This window comes from Ceratotherium simum, chromosome 2 (assembly GCF_057802395.1).
Source record: "Ceratotherium simum simum isolate JZ-2026a chromosome 2, ASM5780239v1, whole genome shotgun sequence".
In the NCBI taxonomy this organism is placed as follows: Eukaryota; Metazoa; Chordata; class Mammalia; order Perissodactyla; family Rhinocerotidae; genus Ceratotherium; species Ceratotherium simum.
In genome coordinates this window covers 5531054-5550659 of record NC_141901.1, presented here as the reverse complement: position 1 = coordinate 5550659, position 19606 = coordinate 5531054, and positions in this window count along the sequence as shown.

Below are 19606 nucleotides of genomic sequence, written 5' to 3'. Positions count from 1 at the left end.
TGTGAGCCCAGATCATTATTTTGCCTGAATCAACCTAAGTATGCTTTTAAAGAGACATAGGTATTTATTTACATTAGTAGTAGAGGCACATGCAACAAAAGTTACCCCAAAGGTCTTATGTAACTGAATTTTGATAGATCAAATTGCATTTCTCATTCAATTACATTATAATTTTAGAGATAATAGTATTTATTTTCATTACTTAATAGTCTGCATTTGGGAGTGATTACTGCCTCTATTTTCATTCTCAAATGTCTACTGAACAGCTATCATGTCCAAAGGATAGTGTCAGGCTTGCAATAAAGTAGGCGAACAAGTGTACTCTAATCCAGTTACAACGTAGTACATGCCTTAAGCACAAACAAAATGTTAAGTATTGGTTAAACGAAATGCTTTGAAGGTTTCTGAAAATGGAGTGGTCAGGAGTGTGTTCAGTTCTTACAGTATCAAGCACAGGGCCTGATTTAGAGTAAGTCCTCCATAAGTGCTTGTTTAATTGAATACAGGAAAGAGAATATAGCTTGTTGAGAAGATCAATGGTTTTTGGAAGAAATGTTATTTCGTATAGATCTTGGGAAACAGGTAGGCTAATGCAAAATCTCTGGGAAAGAGTCCAACGTTTTAGCAAATGCATATGAAAGTGAGGAGATGAAGTTCTCTGCCTTTGGACCATTTATGGTAGCTTTTCATGACTTTATTCTCTCTGTTTTATTACTAAATATTACTAGTAATTATATTAGTGATTCTTACTAGTAGTAATGATTGCTGATTAGTGAAGTTTCTTGATCATAACATGTTACTCATTGTTGTCTTCTCTATTCCAAAGAAATAATTTTCATGATGACTAATGTCTTTTTTACATTTTCAAAGTTAAGTTGAGAATCAAGGCCACTCTAGGCAAAACTGTGAAGCAAGGAGAGTGTGTCATTAGCTTTCCTTCCCCAGGTAACACTTATATTCTGGATCACGATACTTACATTAAGATAGACTGTTCTTGGGTCGTGATTCTTGAAGAGCCCACTGTCTGCTAATCCATAGCTAATTTCCTTGATAAACGAGTAGCCAAAAAATTATATTGTAATAAGTTGATTTTCTCTGGTGTTACATATTTAAAGATGGCAGCATGAGGCCAATCTGAAACTCATGGTCATAAGCAATGATTCAAACAGTGGGAATTTTATTCACTCTGACAAGCTGGTAGTCAAAATATATTTTACTACATGCTGCTACATTTACATGATCTCCTTCGGAATCACAGAATTTTAAAGTTGAAAGAGACCTTCAAAATCCCCTAGTCTGACACTCTCATTTTAACACAAAGAAACTGAGCCCTTGAGAGGTAAAAACAAACAAATAAGCAAGCAACTAAGCAAACAAACAGAACTTATCCAAAGTCATGTGTCAAGCTAGCAGTAAGCCAGCAGCACCAAGTTATGTGAGACCAAAATTCAGGTCTTTGGATGTGAAAGTCAGAGTTCTTAGCAACTGCAAGAATCCTCACTAATCTATTGTTCTGAAATAATTTAATCTCTAATTAAGAACTAGCATCAAACTGATAATGAGTTTCATTATATGAAGGAAAAAATCCTGGATGTTAATTATGAACCAACTGCATATTACAATTTTCTCTCACATCAAAGAGAAAGCAATTTCCATTCTACAAAATAGAAAAACTAGTGGTGTTTGGGTAAAGTGAGTGGTCTAAGGCCATACAAAGTATCAATGGTTCAGCTGGGATCGGGACCCCGATTTTTGCCCTTCTCCTTGAAGTCTTCATATTGAGCCCCAGAATGCCTTCTCTGGCCACTTATTTCATACAATAGTCCCACCTGTGTATAAGTTTTAAACTATAATTAATCCATTTTCAAGTGTTTATGAATGTCCCAAGGTAATTGTCTGAGATACAAAGAAACAAGGATAGGAGATAGGAGCAAGAGGAGATATAAACTCCTCTCTACCAGAGAGGAGTTTCCATCTGGCTGGGAAGAGTCTCAGAAGGGATGTTCCATCCAGGAGCAAGGGGGTTAGATGGCCATTTGATTTGTAAGTTTCCACAGGTGGTTTTAGGCTTATGATCTTGATCTGTACACCTTAGAGCAAATAATAATAACAGCAAAATAAACAAACCACAGCAAAGCTTTTGACTTAAGATACTCACAGATTTTCTGTCTGGCGTTTTCACTCCTTTCAAAGCACATATTAATGATGCTGACCTTTTTAGTAATTTGATTCTGACAATAGCACAGCAGCAACAGAGCCCAAAGGCTGACAGCGTGATGTGGGCAAACCAAGGAAGAAATTACTGCTTTAAGTTAAAGAACTGTTTGTGCCTCTGTAGCAGACAAATTCCGTATTAAATAGGAACTCCTCTTCCATCCTTCATACCACGTCACACCCACCATCTTCCTGTGGGTTTACTTCCCAGAACTCAGCAAAATTCGCTAAACATTTGGGCCTCCAGATGTAAGAGGCACGTTGTTGGCCACTTCCTCTTGTCATTGAGTCTTCGGTTCGGAAGAGCCCATACCGATCATCTCCTCTAACCTCCTACTCTAAGTAGTATGAACTTTGGAAAAGGGACCCCAGCTTGCTTGGATGATTCCAGTGATGGGGAACTCAGCCCTGGATCAGTGAAGCAGAGATCCCACCCAGGCACATGCTCTGGCAGGGCGTTCAAGGCAACCTTGGGTGAGTAGATCATAGAATCAACCTCAGCCTCCTTCTCTTTTCTCCTTCCTTCTTTCGTCCTCATTCTCTTCTTATTCTTTCTCTAAGTTACAGTGTTTTCTAAAAGTATCCATTGAGCATCCAACAGGTTGGTTCACAATTAAATGAAGAACCGTATGAAAATGTTTTGGCCACCTAGCCAGAAGTCCGTACTTTTGGACAAAAGGGGAAAGGACAAACTAAAGATTATTTTTAGCTTAAAAAGTGTATGCAAACTCAGTTTGCAAAAGGCCAATTGAATTTTCTGTCAGCCGTTCCTTATTTCCCCATGGCATTGCACTTTTCCTGGAAGAATTACATCAGGCTGGAAAATTTAGCTTTTGGGTTGTGACCAGATTCATTTCCTGTCCCTCATGTGTTTTATCAAAGAGTTAGCTTTTAAACAAGGGGGAAAATCTCTCTTTCTCACACTGAGCACCAAGATTTTAAACTATTTTTCAAACATCACTGACTTGTCTAATAAAATTCACTTCTTGAGCATTACACTGGACCTTTCTAAACTATCCAGTTTCTTGCATCTATAGATGATATGTCCAAAGAGCAGGGACAATGCAGGCTTATTGTTCCTACTTACTGAACTTCCTCATTCATGGAGAATAACTGATGGTCAATTCCTATACGGCCACCACTAACCTATGTAGCAACTTTGGACAACTTGGCAAAATATCTCATCTTTGAGTTGAAGTAGCCCAAAGTTGTACAACTCGACTGGCAGAACGTGACTTTGCGAGAAGCAAAAGGGCGTTCCTTCCTCTGAACAGACGTTGCCCTACACCAGGCCTGTGCTTTGACTTTGTACAATAAGCACAAGAAGTCATAGTTAAGCTAACACTAGTCTTGTAACAAACTAAAACTTACCAGTGGCATATTACAATAAAAGTTTGCCTCTGGTTCACATTAATGTTACTCATCAACCTCCAAAAGGTACGTGGGAGAAGACAAAGGATGGAGAAGGTCAGCCTGCTTCTTAATCTCTTCAGCCTAGAGATAACACTCCTCACTTCTGCTCATATTCCATTGACATGAACCAGTCTCTTGGAGCCACCTAGGTGAGAGGCCAAGGAGGAGCTGGGAAGTATGGCTCATATCTGGACGGCCACTTCTCAGATCCAAGGAGATTTCTGTGCCTGATGATTTAATAAACTGCACTTTGAGCAAGTCCAGGTATCTTGTGCAGTCTTCATGCACGTAAGGAAGCCACAGAGCTGCTATTGTCGATCTGGGAGGCTCAGCTCCAGTTGTTTCTCAGATGCCAACTGCTTCAGGCCACAAATTCATGTGAGCATGGACTTGGGAGTCAGTCAGAACTAAATTTAAAAATCTCACAAATTGCTTAGCCATGTCTCTATAAAATATAAAATACAGATAAAAAGAATTCCAGTTAAGCATAATGAGTTGAATGACTTGTTTGTCTCTGCTCCTTTCTGAAATCCCAGTAAAATGAATGTATGAAGCAAAGAAGCTATAATCTGTAAATCTTTAAGGACGGTGCCAGCAGGTTAGAAATGTCAGTACAATTTTAGATGATGGACAGTGGACTCATGAACGATAACAGATTTGATATAATGACACAAATAAAACTTTCCAAAGTAGGGTGAAGGTGAAGAAAGCCAAAAATAAGCAAACTGATTTACACCACAGAACTCTATAAAGGCTCAGGATTGGAAGTACCAGGTACTTTTGAGAAAAGGAGTATGGGGTGGGACTTAAAACAGGACTGACTGTGAACATCCTAGGAGCCAGGGAAGGATGCAATGCCTTACATTATGGGGCTTAAAGAAGACAGCAAATTGAATGATAAGAGCCCCTGCCTCCTTCCACTGCTTCGTTCCCAGATTTCAAACGTCAGGATTATTTTCTCTCCTCTCTGGAGGAATTTCTGGGGAAAAGAAAAGGTACATACATACTGCTATTGGAGGGAGGCGTATTACTTTCCTACAGCTGCTGTAACAAATGACCACAAATATGGCAGCTTATAACAATACAAATTGTCTTACAATTCTGGATGTTAGAAGTCCAAAATGGGTCTCATTGGGCTAAACTCAAGTCATTGGCCTTCTGGGGACTCAAGGGGGTACTCTGTTTCCTTGCCTTTTCCTGCTTCTAGAGGCTGACACATTCCTTGGCTTGTGGTCCTCTTCTTCCATCTTCAAAGCCAGCAACATCAGACCAAGTCCTTATGCTGCCATCTGTCTGGTTCTTTTTTTCCAATTCCCTCTTCCACTTTTAAGGAGCCCTGTGATTGTATTGGGCACCCCCATATAATCCAGGATTATCTCCCTACTTTGAGATCAACTGATTAGCAACCTTAATTCTACCTACAACTAATTCCTCTTTGCATGTAACCTAATGTATCCATAGGTTCAGGATTAGGACATAGATATTTTTGGGAGCCATTCACAAAGAAACATTTGTGTCTCAGTCTGATTACCTTGTGAGTGAGGCCCACTGGTTCGGAAGCTCTGCCTATGCAGAGAGAGCTCCCAGTTGGCTTTTTAGACCCTCACCTTTATATATGAACACATTGTCAAGGACCACCAGATATTAGAAGACCATTCAGAAGTTAGAGAGACACATAAACATACACACAAACACATATGTACATAGACACGGATTCATATACCGCACCCACCTACATCTACACTTACATCCTCCTCACCCCCATACACAGCCCTACTGCATATACAGCAGGGATGTCCATTAGGCACATTAAGCCATTCTAGAAGGAGCAGAGCTTGTACTATATTCTCTCTCTTTTCCCTTAGACTGAGAATAAAAGACCAGATCCACTTATTTATCAAAGAACAGGTGAAGCTGGGGCCCCATTTGCCTGGGCATCTGGGTCCTGTGGTCCCAGGGCAGGTAGAAGAAAGGTCCTTGGAAGTCTATGAAGGGAATTTTCTAGGAATAAGTAAAGAGGTCAGGGTCTGGGGTGGAATTGGAGTACCACTGTAGCCAAGGGGACTGGGTCAGGAAAAGTTATTGGGTTGTTAGGTAACACGAGAGAGGCTGAGGGACATGGCGCCATATACTGTACAGGTCCACCTTGTATCTCTCCCACTCTTCCTCTTCATTCCCTTCTTTTTTCCTTTCCAAATCCTGTTATTTCTCTCTTTCCTCTATAACCCTTTCTCTCATCCTTTTTTCCTTCAGTCTCCCCTGCGAGTTTTTCTTTCTCTCTACTTATTTGTGATTAAAGTCCCCATACTATGACAATATCCACTTGTACACCAGAGTCACTAGTGTTCCTGAAAATTAGTCTGATAGAATATTGCAATTGCTGGCATATTATTTCTCCTGCCTTCCGAAGATTCCCAAAGAATATATGAAACTTAGGAAATTCTTTTAGCAAATGTAAGAAATTGCCTTCCTTTTATGAGAGCCTTTCATCAGATGTATTTTGAGAAAGTGTGCTAACAGAAGAGGTGGAGGTTTTGTTGTCTTCAGTCAAAAAACCTAGTTAAAACATTCCCAATACTCCTCAATTTTGTTCCGAGTTAATGTAACCTCTTGGTTACAGTCGCTTTGGTAGTAATGATGGCATCAATGAATGCTGAATGCTAGTGGAGAGGTAGGGGTGAGCTCAGAACATTCTGCTCCTATGTTAATGATTCCTATCCTAATGCCTGCCAAGAGGAGAGCTTTGGTGTTCTAGTTTCCCAAGATGAGCATTTACTAGAACCATCAACAGCATCCCAATAGGCAAAGGAAGAAGATTTATGATTTCTCTTGAAAATAAAAGAAAGACAGTTAGATGTTTCTTAAATATGTAACTACATTTAAATTTCTATATGATCATGCCAAAATTAATATACAAGAAAAAAAACTTCTTAAAAGTCTCTACCATTAAGTTCTTATGTATTTGATTTGCTTCACAATTTTTAATTAATTTTTTAACTTGTGTCAAAGTAATATATGTACGTAGTCTGAAAATTCAAACAGTGCTACAAAGTTTATAATGAAAAACAGCAGCTCTCAGCTCCACCTTTTTCTACTCTTGATTTTCGCTCTGAATATGTAACCATTTACTTCTTTTAGTTCTTTCTTCTGTTATTTACCTCCATCTTGCTAGATAAATACTTGCCTTGCCATTTCTTGATTGTTCACTTTTACTTAGTCGGTTTCCTGCAATAGAATATGAAGATTTAACTCTCTTACTCCCTGTCCCCTCTGCACACTTACACTTCCTCTCTCCCTTTATTCCATATATTTATTTGGTTTATTTGGTCACTAATTTGGTTATATCAATATTCAGGACTTAAGGTGTTATGATTATATTAACAGACTTCACAGCTGGGCTACATGGAGTCATTGCATTACATTTCTCATCCAGCTTTTCTATGTCAGTGGAATTAGTTATCACTTTTGTGGTCATTTGCTTAGTTTTCGGTGTCCTATCACCAATTCACTTCCAAATTCTCTCTCAGATCTGTAAGATTCCTCTCATCATAGCTAAGTATATCACAAAATCTATACTATTTTTTCCCTTTTTTCTTGAAGACATCCCCTCTGGAGCCTTCCACCCTCTTGCTCCTGTCTGTACTGGTTGTTCACTAGCCTGCTAAACAGCTGTTTTCTTGGGCCTTCTCTTCATCATTATCCTAAAAATGTCCTTTGCCTTTTTCCTAGTTGGATCTTGCCTCTTGGATTCTAAATTTCTGCTCTTCCTTATTTTTTGTTTACTCACCTTTTTGATGGAAAACATTCTTTAGCAACTTTCTAAGCGAGACACTGCTATTGACTGAATATTTGTGTTTCCTTCAAATCCATACATTGAAACCTAATCCCCAATATGATGGTATTTGGAAGTGGGGCCTTTGGGAGGTGATTAGGTCATTTGGGTGGGATTAGTGCCCTTATAAAGAGATCTCAGAGAGTTCTCTTACTTTTTCACCGTGTGAGGACACAGCGAGAAGATAGTTGTCTATGATCCGGGGAGCAGGCCTTCACCATACATTGAATCTGCAGACAGCTTGATCTTTGATTTTCCAGTTCCCAGAACTGTGAGAATTAGCTTTCTGTTGTTTAAGCCACCCCATATCATAGACATGGTATTTTTGTTATAGCAGCCCAAAAGGACTAAGACAGTGTCCAAGGGGGATAAATGTTTCAAGATTTTGCATGTAAATAAAAATATTTTTATTCTACTCTCCTATTTTAGTGATAGTTTATCTGGGTATTCAAGTGTATGTTGGAATTTAAATTTTTCTCAGTATTTGAAAAGCGTTTTTCCTTTATCTTCTAAATTCTAAATTTGCAGTTGATAAATTCAGTACCATTCTATTTCAAGTTCTTTGTAAGTGATCTTTTTTGTTTTGTTTGTTTATTTTCTATCTCAAGAAGCAGAGGATGTCTTTGTAGTCAGTGTTCTGAAATTCTCTAATGATGTGCTTTTATGTAAGTTTTTTTCACTCATCTATAAAGGGCTCTTAGTAAAATACTGAACATGTACAAGGCATTACTAATTATCATCTGAAGGCAATAATAAAAGGACTTAACCTTAATTGATTATATGCTAGACACTGTTCTAAGCATGTTATAACATGCATGCTGTCATTTCTTTTTTCCCTTTTTTTATTGATATATAATTGACATATAACATTATATTAGTTGCAGGTATACAATATGGTGATTCGATATTTGTGTATACTGTGAAATGATCACTATAATTGTGTTTAAAAATCCATCACCACACATAGTCACTATTTTTTTCTTGTGATTACAACTTTTAAGATTTACTCCCTTAGGGCCAGCCCCGTGGCATAGTGGTTAAGTACGCACGATCCGCTGCTGACAGCCCAGGTTCGGATCCCAGGAGCGCACCGATGCATAGCTTGTCAGGCCATGCTGTGGCGGCATCCCACGTAAAAGTGGAGGAACATAGGCAAAGATGTTAGCCCAGGGCCAGTCTTCCTCAGCAAAAAGAGGAGGATTGGCATGGATGTTAGTGCAGGGCTGATCTTCCTCACAAAAAAAAAAAAAAGATTTACTCTCTTAGCTACCTTCAAATATACAATACAGTGTTATTAACAATAATCACCATGCTGTACATTACATCCTATGATGACATTTATTTTATAACTGGAAGTTTGTACCTTTTGATCTCCTTCACCCATTTCACCAACCCCTCATCTCCCACCTCAGGCAATCTGTTCTCTGTTTCTATGAGTTTGGCTTTTTTCTTTCTTTCATTTTTTAGGTTCCGCATAGAAGTGAGATCATATGGTGTTTGTCTTTCTCTGAATTTTTCATTTAGCATGAGGCCCTCAAAGTCCATCCATGTTGTTGCAAATAATTTCCTTCTTTTTTACAGCTGAATAATATTCCATTTATATCACATTTTCTTAAGCCATTCATCCATTGATGGACACAATTAATTTACAACAAAGAAGCCAAGAATATACAATGGGGAAAGGACAGTCTCTTCAATAAATGGTGTTGGAAAAACTGGACAGCCACATGTAAAAGAACGAAAGTGGACCACTATCTTACATCATACACAAAAACTAACTCAAAGTGGATTAAAGACCTGAAACCATAAAACTCCTAGAATAACACGTATGCAGCATGCTCCTTGACATTGGTCTTGGCAATTATTTTTCAGATTCAACACCAAAGCAGAGGCAACAAAAGCAAAAATAAACAAGTGGAACTACATCAAACTGGAAAGCTTCTGCACAGCAAAGGAAACCATGAACAAAATGAAAATTCAACCTACCGCATAGAATAAAATATTTGCAAATTGTAAATCTGATAAGGGGTTAATATCCAAAATATATAAAGAACTCATACAACTCAATAGCAAAAAACAAAAAAATCCAATTAAAAAATGGGCAGAGGATCTGAATAAACATTTTCCCAAAGAAGACATATAGATAGCCAACAGATATATGAAAATGTGCTCAACACCACTGATCATCAGGGAAATGCAAATCAAAACCACAATGAGATATCATCTCACACCTGTTAGAATGACTATTATCAAAAACAAGTGTTGGTGAGGATGTGGAGAAAAGGGAACCCTTGTGCACCGTTGGTGGGAATGTAAATTGGTGCAGCCATTATGGAAAACAATATGGAGGTTCCCCCCAAAATTAAAAATAGAACTATCATATGATCCAGCAATTCCACTTCTGGGTATTTATCCAAAGGAAAAGAAAACACTAACTCAAAAAGATATCTGTACCCTCATGTTCATTGTAGCCTTATTTACAATAGCCAAGATATGGAAGCAACCTAAGTGACCATCAATGGATAAAAGGATAAAGAAAATGTGGTATACATACACAATGGAATAATATTTATTTATTTCTTACAATAACACTCTGCGATAAGAACTAGCATTATCCCCATTTTATATATGGAAAACAAATGAGGTGCCAATGGTTCAGTAACTTGCCAGAAGTCATGCAATGAGTAAATGGCAGCACTAGGCTATGAAGCATGGTTGGCTTGTAATCACTACGCTGCAGTGTCCACAACAGGAGATCGAAACATTACTAGGAAAATTTCAGAGGCTTATTTTATGGTTAGGGAAAACCACAAAATACAATCAGAAGATAATCAACAAGCAGTATATTAAAAAATGTAAAGTGTATCAATTATTAAAATAATTGTTGGGGGAAAAAACCTTAGAGGAAATAGAGAGACATGGCTAATCCAAAAAGGCTTTCTGGGACCACTAAATTTTTAAGCCAAAAGAATGGTTTTAGAAACTCTAACTAAGATTCAACTGTAGTAATGTAGGGATGATCAAAATGTGGATACAAGTTCTACACACCCACTCTGCACCCACTTTCCACGTCTTAGTCTAACCAAATCATGGATGACAATACAAGAGTCCCCAAAAGGTTTTCGAATTCAGCCAGGCAAATCTTTTCATCCATCTATCCAATCATTTATTTATTATCCTAGGTTCCAGGACACAGAGATGAATAAAGCATAGTCCCTCTCCACAAATACTTTATAGAATAATAAGAGAGACCTAATCTATGCCATAGGTATAATATAAGAAATAGACATCAGGATTTACAGGAGGAGGAAGAAGGAGCTCCTGGGACCTGGGAGAGTCAGGAAAGGCTTCATTGATAGAAGTGATGTCCAAATTAGGTCTTAAAGGATGAGCAGAAGTTAGACAAGCAGAGGAAGAGGAAAGAGCACAGGGTAGCAAGGGATTACAGATGTGTTGCTGAAGCAAAAATTACATACCCTGAGGACTGAGGCCAGAGAAGTCAGCAGGCGCCCATCATGGAAGGCCATTCACACTAGGCCAAGGAGATAAGATGTCATCTAAGTGGTAGAGGGAAGACATTTCAGCAGGGAAGTTCACTCTAAAACCCTCTACTGTTAGCCCTAGTACTGGGCATCTTACCCTTGTGTGATAGTGGGAGCCGCCCCTCCAGCAGCCAGGAGTTGCATTCCCCTTCTGTTACGGCATTTCCGTTCAAATAGCCTGTTCACTCACCTCCAGCCTGCCTATGGTGACACAGGCACTTGACGTCCTAAACTTACCGCTTTTAATGCTGCTTCATTGAATGTCTTGCCTAAACCCAATACATCAATGGACAATGAAGCTTATCTCCCAAGGTCACTGCAATATATACACGAATGCCACTGTTCTTTTCTTCTTACAAAAATAGCAGACAATCTTTCACATCTTATATCCTCCATTGACCCTCATGGTTTTCTATTTATTCTTTCAATCTTTATAAATTGACTAACAAGCATAATAAACTAATTTGTTCTAAGGAATTGATGATCGATAATGGTTTACAATATTAACTCGTCCCAAATAGTATGTTTGTACATCTGCTGAGGTCTTCAATCCACAACTCAAAGCAGTCCTTAAAGTGAGAATATCAACCACTTGGCAGGTCAGCGATTAAGGAATCTGTGGCTGGACTGTCTATCACATGTTCCTCCAATCTTACCGTGTGGACAGTCCCACAGTCTGTTTATTGTCAGCGTTAGAGTGGCTGAGTTTTCTCTGTCAGGACATCTGTGACATTCAAGGCAGCAATCCGCCATGGAGAAGACACCGAAGAGGGCCTTATTTGTGACCTTATTTGGAGACAGGGTCTTTGCAGAGATAAGCAACTTAAATTGAGGTCATTAGGGTGAGCCTTAATATGACTGGTGTTCTTATAAAAGTGGGTAAATTTGGAGACAGAGACAGATGCACACAGTTAGAAGACAACATGAAGAAACAGGGAGAAGATGGCTATCTACAAACCAGGGAGAGAGACCTGGAACAGCTCCTTCTCTCCTACCCTTCAGAAGGAAGCAACCTGCCAACACCTTGATCTCAGACTTGTAGCCTTCAGAACCATAAGACATTACATTTCTGTTAGTTAAGCTCCTCAGTTTGTGGTATTTTGTTACAGCAGCCCTGCAAACTAATACAGCAGGTGAGTACAAGGGAATCAGGCACCAGGAGAGCAGCCAGATGGAACCCATGTGCTCTGTTTAGGAATCACAAAGGCAGGGATTGAGAGTCTCCAGGGAGCCACCCACGGACCTCTGTGTGCTGTGGAACTCTTCCCCCTGGATCACTGAAGGAAAAGGCTCTTGTCTGAGCCGCCAGCATCTGGCTCTGCACCCAGCCGGAGGGCACTTACTCTCTCTGTTGCCATGCCGACCATGGAGGTCAGAACATTTAGGTGATCTCTCTTCTGCCAAAAGGCCACCATTTAGACTCTATCCATCACTTATTATGAGGAGGCTTGCCTTCTTAAAATTTTCATTCTAAAGTGGATAAGCCATAGCTTTCTCCTCTTCCCTGATTTCAAGGTTATAGTCTATTTCTATCAGCAGGAACACTGTACATATCTTGAAAAATTTACCACAGTGCGTTGGGGCAAGTTCACTAGCTAAAGTGTTTTGGTTCTTTGTTGTGCACGGAAAGGTGATACTCCCTCAGGCTCTGAGCCGGTAAATGCGCTTCTTTCATTACCTGACATCACACACACGCCTCTCTTTGATTGTCTCCTGCCCAAATGTTCAGAGAGGCCCATGTTTCCTCCCTTTTGGTAACTCTCTATCTCTCTCACTCTGAAAAAACAAAAACAAACTCATGACGTGAACCAAATATCTATTATGACATTACCTTTGAGCCTTGCTAGATAATTGGCTTATTAATTTAAGATACTATTCATATAATTGTAAAGTAATAATATAGTTAAAGTGGTAATTATATAATTAACATAATTAAAAGTTTCATTCATTTAATTTACTATTTGTATATGTTCCATGTACTATTATATTGTGTTCATTGGTATTATTGAACTTCTTATACTGATACATTTCCGCTTTTAACAACTATTGTCAATGACTCTAAGTCAACTTTTGGAAACATCAGGACCTAAGGCAGGCAGATATTTTCTGAGCAGTGGAAGTGAATGAACGCTACACTTGTGAATGGAAGTGAATGAGTTCCACACTCAGTGTGATACAGGAGCACTAAGGAGGGTGAAATGGTGTCCAATTAATTAAGGCTTATGACAAGAAAGTCCCCATCTGATGCAGGCAGCTCCTGAGGCTGCTGACTAATCAATGATCTGTATTAACCTTGCTCTATCAACAGACTGGCAGGGAGCCCTGCCAGAGGGGCTTTGAAAGGCATCGAAGCCTACCTGGGTTGGTGGTTTGCAAGTCAGAACGTGACAAGATGCCCAGAATTTACCTTGGAGTCAGAGCTCTGGGTTTGAGTCCTGATTTTGCTGCACATGGTCGGGTGGGCACCTATGTCTGCATGGTGTAATGGGACTAACACCACCTCCCAGGATTTTGGTGAGGATTAAATTCTGGCAAAAATGTGAAAATGCCAGCATTTGAACCAGCGCTATGGTAGCTGATCAATAAACATTAGTCATATCTGGATCTCATATTTTAATTGCATTACTTTTCAAAGCTATGAAGGCACATGATAATGGCACTGGTTATGAACCTGGGGAAACCTTTATCTTTTTCATATTCCTGCACAGGAGTGACAGTTCTCAATTTATCGGAGTCAACGCTCAGAATTGGCCTCCAAAAATCTCATGTCTACTGATCACGTGGATAAAGAAAAGGAATTAGCTGGCCTTTTTCGGCAAAGACAAGCACGAAAAGTGAGCTTTATGTCTATAAACAAATATGCAGAAAATTACAGAGGAGAAAATTATGTCTATATATCTCAAGTTAAAGGAATAATAAAATGAGCCTTCAGTTGTCACATTGATATTATTGGGAAGGAAAAAGGATATGGATATATGATGAAGAATAGGAAAGGAGGTTTCTAGGTAGATGGGATAAACCAGCAGAGCCAAAGGGGAAAATCAGTGAAAGGATCTTGATTCTGTACTTCTATTCAGTCACTATGCTCCTGAAACACTAGTGTGTAAAATGCATTGATAACATGAAGGAAGTACTCTGTATTTAAAGGAAAAGCTTTAGAGGAGAGACATATAAAGCAAATATTCTCCGTTCAGTTGGGTTGTTTGGCAAATAAGAATTTTTGATATTAAATGTGTTTTTAAAGCAGGGTACTCCTCTGGATGCGTAAAGAAATAAGCACATGCAAATCAATCAATGTGATACACCACATTAACAGAATGAAAGATAAAAATCATATGACTATCTCAACAGAGGCAGAAAAAGTATTTGACAAAATTCAACATCCTTTCGTGATAAAAACTCGCAACAAATTAAGTATGGAGGGAACGTACTGCAACGTAATAAAGGCCATATATGACATGTCCACAGCCAACATCCTACTCAATGGTGAAAAGCTGAAAGCTTTTCCTCTAAGATCAGGAGCAAGACAGGGTGCCCACTCTCACCACTTCTATTCACCATAATGCTGGAAGTCCTAGCCAGAGCAGTTAGGCAAGAAAAAGAAATAAAAGGCATCCAAATTAGGAAGAAGTAAAATTGTCTCTGTTTGCAGATGACATGATCTTATATATAGAAAATCTTAAAGATTCACCACAAAACTGTTAAAACTGATGAATAAATTCAGTAAAGTTGCAGGATACAAAACCAACAAATAAAAATCAACTGCACTCCTATATGCTAATAAAGAACTATCTGAAAGAGAAATTAAGAAAGCAATTCCATTTACAATGGCATCAAAAGCAATAGAATATACTATCCTTACTCTCTTTCCCCATGTCCGTTGCATAGGAACTTGCAGTTCCCTGACAGTGGAAAGCAATATAAGGAACAATTTGGACTAAATGTGTCACCTCTCCAGTGCCATTTGCATTTTAAGAAGAAGCTTCCGGAGATGCAAAATAGTAAGTTCGAAAGAATAGATCTCTACTAACTGAAGAGGAATCATTTAGGAATCCCCCAAATAAATCATCTGGGGGAAAAGATTATTTAGTTAATGCACTGGAGTAGCTCTTTCTATAACATTAAAATTTGGAAAAATTCCCTAATAATTAGAATCATGAAGACCAATGAATTTATTGAGTATTTGCTATTTAAACTACCACTTTTACAGAATACAGGGGGTTGAAATAAAGCCTTTGGTTATAGGGTTTCATTATTCATTCAATCAGCAAATATGATACACCTGCTACATGACAGGCTCTGCTCTAGGCTCCTAGGATACATTAGAGAACAACACAGACAATGATCTCTGTCCTCACGGAGCTTACATTCTAACAGGGGAGCCAGACAAAGCAGTTATCCCTCCGTATCCACAGTTCCTTATCCACAGATGCAACCAACCACCAATCAAAAGGCCTGTGGTGGTTGTCTCTGTACTGAGCATGTACTGACTTTTTTCTTCTTGTCATTATTCCCTAGACAATACAGTATAACAACTACTTACATAGTGCTTACATTGGATTAGGTATTATAAGTAATCTAGAGATGATTTATGGTATATGGGAGGATGTGTATAGATTATATGCAAATACTATGCCATTTTATTTATATAAGGGACTTGAACATCTCGGATTTTGGTATCCACAGGGGTCCTGGAACCAATCCTCTGTGGATATTGAGGGACAACTGTATATAATACACTAAATAAATAAATTACCGTACATAAGAAAAAAAATAGGTGTAAAGGATGTGAATGTATAGAGGGGTGGTGGGAGTGTGGGTGGCAGGTTGTAGTATTAATAAGGTAGCTAAATCAGAGTTTATTGAGCAGGTAAGACAAAGGAGTGGGCCAAGTAGATATCTTACGAAAGGAGGTTCCCACACATAGAAGAACCAGCACAAATCCCTAAGGAGGGAGCAAGTGTGCCTGCATTTTTGAAGAAAGCAAGGAGGTGAGAGTTGTTGGAACGGGGGCAGCAAAGGGAGACTAACAAGAGAAAAGCCCATGAGGTGATGGTAGAGCAGCTCACATGGGCCTGCAGGCCGTGGTGAGGACTTGTACTCTCACTCTGAGTGAAAGGGGAGCCAATGTAGAGTTTGATTAGGGGAGTGACGTGATCTAATCGAGGGTTTTTTTTTTTTTGGTGAGAAAGATTCACCCTGAGCTAACATCTGTTGCCAGTCTCTCTTTTTGGTTGAGGAAGAGTGGCCCTGAGCTAACGTCTCTGCCCATCTTCCTCCCTTTTGTGTGTGGGTTGCTGCCACAGCATGGCTTCATGAGTGGTGTAGGTCCACGCCCAGAATCGAACCTGTGAACCGGGCTGCCACTGAAGTGAGCGGGCCGAACTTAACCACTATGCTACGGGCTGTCCCTCTGAGTGACATTTTTAAAGTCTTACTGCTACTGCTCTGTTGAGATTGTACAGGGACATTAGAAGCAGTGAGAACTGTTAGGAGTTAGTTACAGTATTCCTGGCAATTGATGATGGTGACTCAGGTGGGCAGTAGCACTGTGTGAAGCAGTCAGAGTTCAGATATACTTTGGTGGTTAAGTCCATAGGGCTATCTAATGAATTATTCAAGTGTGAGAGTCAAAGAGGAGTCAAGACGACTTCAAGGTTTGGTCCACCCAACTGGAAGGAGAGTTGTCGAAACCGAAATGAGGAAGGTCCTGGGTATAGCAGGTTTGGGGGTAGGAAGTGGGGAAGATTGGAAGTTCCTCTCTGGACATACTGAGTTGGAGATATCTATTGACATACAAGATGTTGAGTCAATAACCCCAAGAGAGCTTTCAGAGCCTCCCCCATGTATTCCTGTGTCTCACATATAGTGGATCAGCTCTGCCAATAGGCTAGTGCTCAGCACACTTACTCCAGATGAAAGGTAGTAACTTCCCCCACTTCTAAAACCACCTAGTTTCTGGTTTCATTGGCAGAAGAAGTCTCAGTAAACAGAAAGAACAAGAGACTTGGGTGTTCTCCAAAAGACATAAGCATCACTTATAACAACTTTAGATATAGGTCTACCTAGAACATGTGCAATTACCTAGCTACTGAGGGAATGTCTTCCCGCTGCTGGAGTTAAATTCACATGTAGGTATTTACTGACCATCAGAATGCCACAACGAGTGCCTCAAAGATCTCAATTTTACTTGTTTTTTATATTTGGTTAGACTATTAAGTTAGCACATTCAAAGAAAAATATTAAGGGAAAAATAATGTATAATCTTGTCACTCTATTACTAAGGCACCTTTTTTTTTTTTTAAGAATTAGTTTTATTTTATTTTTTATTTTATTTTATTTTTTTTGAGGAAGATCAACCCTGAGCTAACATCCATGCTAATCCTCCTCTTTTTGCTGAAGAAGACGGGCTCTGAACTAACATCTATTGCCAACCCTCCTCCTTTTTTTCCCCAAAGCCCCAGTAGATAGTTGTATGTCATAGTTGCACATCCTTCTAGTTGCTGTATGTGGGACGCAGCCTCAGCACGGCAGGACAAGCGGTGTGTCGGTGTGAGCCCGGGATCCGAACCCGGGCCACCAGTAGCGGAGCACGCGCACCTAACCGCTAAGCCACGGGGCTGGCCCTACAAAGGCATCTTTTTAATTTATTTTGTTTTCACTTCCTCTCCAATTTTATATAAAGTCACTGAGTAGGATAGTTTTCAACCATAGGGCTCTCCTCACTGCTCTGGTAACTCAGAGAGGTCTTTGAGGGACAGTGTAGCAGGGTCCAGCACACGGTGACAAAGGCATTTGGAGCTAACGGTGCAGATGAATAGAACTGAATTTCACTGAAACACTATTCTGTTTTAATAATTTTCAAAAATAAGATGGAAGATCTGTTGTCCTGAGTATTACTTCTGCCAATAATAGCATCTCTTCATGAAGGTTTTGTGTTCATGTGCTTGGGTATTTGTTTTATTTTTTACTGTTTACTCTGTTTACTTTTTTATTCTGAGGCCTTTGTACATACTCAGATATTCTCATTTCATTCTTGATTTTAAATTTATAGTATATATAGATAAAATAAAACCCCTTAAAATAGCCCTGGATATAGTGCATCTTGCAATACATACCATTCTTCACTTCCTTACAAACTCCTAATGCCACTCAAATAAGAGCTCAGATAAATTGTACCTTCCTCCACATTTTAAAAAATTAAAAATTTGAAGAGCTAGCTCCTAGAAAAACAGTGACAGATTACAGAATAACTATAGAAATAGGTGGTATTTTTACAATAAGATGACTAATAACAATGAGAGACAGTGGCCAAAACCAGGACTCTGGAATCTGAGGAGCTCCTTCAGAGGCCAAGAGAGACTCTCTTCAAGAAATGCATGCATTCACCTGAGAAACAACCCAGTGATCTGCAACTTTATTTGACCATGCAACCCTATTAACAAAAATGTTTTAGGTTGCCCCTCGAATAAATGTATGTATTTATTTATAGTACATGTGCAATTTTACCAATATATTGTGTATCATAAAATACCATAAAACAGAAATTAAATGTAAATTAATGTAAATAGCATACTAACAATTCATCCTGCACCCTAATGGATCATCTTGACCCCTGGAGTGCAGGCACCACATCTGAGAGACCACTGAACATAGCAGTTGAGTGCTGTAGGAACTTGTCAGCTAAAGGCAGCCTCCCCGTCTCAGTCTCCATTGTGTTTCAGCTCCAGATTGCTGCCTTGCCTCGCCAAATGCCAAACCACTGCAGTCTCCTCCTACCCCGGCCTGAAAGCGACCATCTCAAGCCGTCAGTCTGAGATTGGAGACAGGGAGGCGTCATGTCAGTTTAAAGGATTGGAAGGGAGTAAATGCCACAGTCCCAGCCAGCCCCTGCCAAGTTCAGAATATGCCAAGCCTTTTGTAGGGCCTCTGAACAATTTGAATGAGTATCCATCCCTGCCAACAGCAATATAAAAATTGCCCCTCTCAGAAGCAACGCTTTGATGTTTGCCCAAGACATTCTCTCTCCCAGGCAGGCATTTCCCCTTGAACTTCTGCCAGCCACTGGCAATCTTATGACTGTCTATACTCACGTCTGGGTCCATGTTACTTGGTTGTTTACCACTATGGGTTCCTCATATCGAATTTGCTCTCCTTTCTCATGGAGAAAGTGTACATGTGTTTCAGTCCATATGTGCCCACATACATTCATGCTGTTCGAGGAAAACTGCTTTAAAGGTTGGGTTGACAACCAGAGAAGAAAATAAATAGTGATCTCATTATTTTAAACAATGGACAACCTAGATAATTGGTGATAGAATAATTGAATTCCTCTTTATAAGATGAACATATACACCAAGTTATTGACAGGGCATCACGGCCCGGATCACAGGACAGTGCCATAGTTAGTCATTTATTTTGTCCATTTTAATGATTTGTGTGGTAGATGGTAGATCTGATCAGCTGAGCTGAAATCATCCAAAAGCAGGAGCAAAGACTATAAAAATGAAGTAGAGCCCCTGTATGAATACCCTTAAAGAGAAAGAACAATCCAGATCATAAATCAGGGTCTTGTTTAGATTTGAATATGAAGGATAATCATTTG